The sequence below is a fragment of the Trichechus manatus genome, unplaced genomic scaffold, assembly GCF_000243295.1.
Source record: "Trichechus manatus latirostris isolate Lorelei unplaced genomic scaffold, TriManLat1.0 scaffold00300, whole genome shotgun sequence".
Classification (NCBI taxonomy): domain Eukaryota; kingdom Metazoa; phylum Chordata; class Mammalia; order Sirenia; family Trichechidae; genus Trichechus; species Trichechus manatus.
In genome coordinates this window covers 11,038-12,110 of record NW_004444236.1, presented here as the reverse complement: position 1 = coordinate 12,110, position 1,073 = coordinate 11,038, and positions in this window count along the sequence as shown.

Genomic DNA, 1,073 nt, shown 5'->3' with positions numbered 1-1,073 from the left:
GTAGTCTCCACATCCTTGCTTCTCAGGAGCATTCTGGTTATACTTCTTCCAAGACAGATTTGTTCATTCTTTTGGCAGTCCATGGTATATTCAGTGTTCTTTGCCAACACCACAGTTCAAAGGCATCAATTCTTCTTTGGTCTTCCTTATTTATTGCCCAGCTTTCACATGCATATGAGATGACTGAAAAGCCACGGCTTGGGTCAGGCGTACCTTAGTCTTCAAAGTGACACGTTTGCAACAGATTTGCACAATGCAATGTGTCATTTGATTTAAAGTGTTTAAGAAACACGCTAACTACTATAGTTTTCACAAATAAAAAGAATATTTAAACAGACTCATCACAAAAGGAGAGATTGAAGACGTCATCAGAAAGTTACCAAAAAACCAGGATCTGATGGCTAAACTGGAGAATTCTAGTAAACATTCAGAGAAGAGTTGACACTCATTCTCTTCAAAAATATAGAAGAGAAAGGAACACTACCAAATTCCTTCTATGAAGCCAGCATAACCCCTATACCAAAACCAGGCAAAAACATCACAAAAAAGAAAACTACAGACCAATATCCCTTATGAGCATACATGCAAAAATTTTTAACAACATTCTAGCCAACAACCTACAGCAACATATCAAAAAAATCAAACACCATGATCAAGTAGAATTCATACCAGGATTACAAGGGTGCGTGAACATCAGAAAATCAACAAATGTAATCCACCACATAAATAAAACAAAGGAAAAGAACCACATGATCATGTCAGTTGATGCAGAAAGGGCATTTGATAAAATTCAACACCCTTTTCTGATAAAAACTCTCAGCAAAATAGAAATGAAAGGGAAATTCTTCAACATAATTAAGGGCATGTATGAAAAACCAACAGGCAACATCATACTCAATGGAGAAAGGCTGAGAACCTTCCCTCTGAGAATGGGAACAAGACAAGGATACCCATTATTACCACTCTTATTCAACATTGTACTGGAATCCTATACAGAGCAATAAGACAAGAAAGAGAAATAAAAGGTATACAAATTGGAAAAGAAGAAGTAAAATTATAACTATTTGCAGATG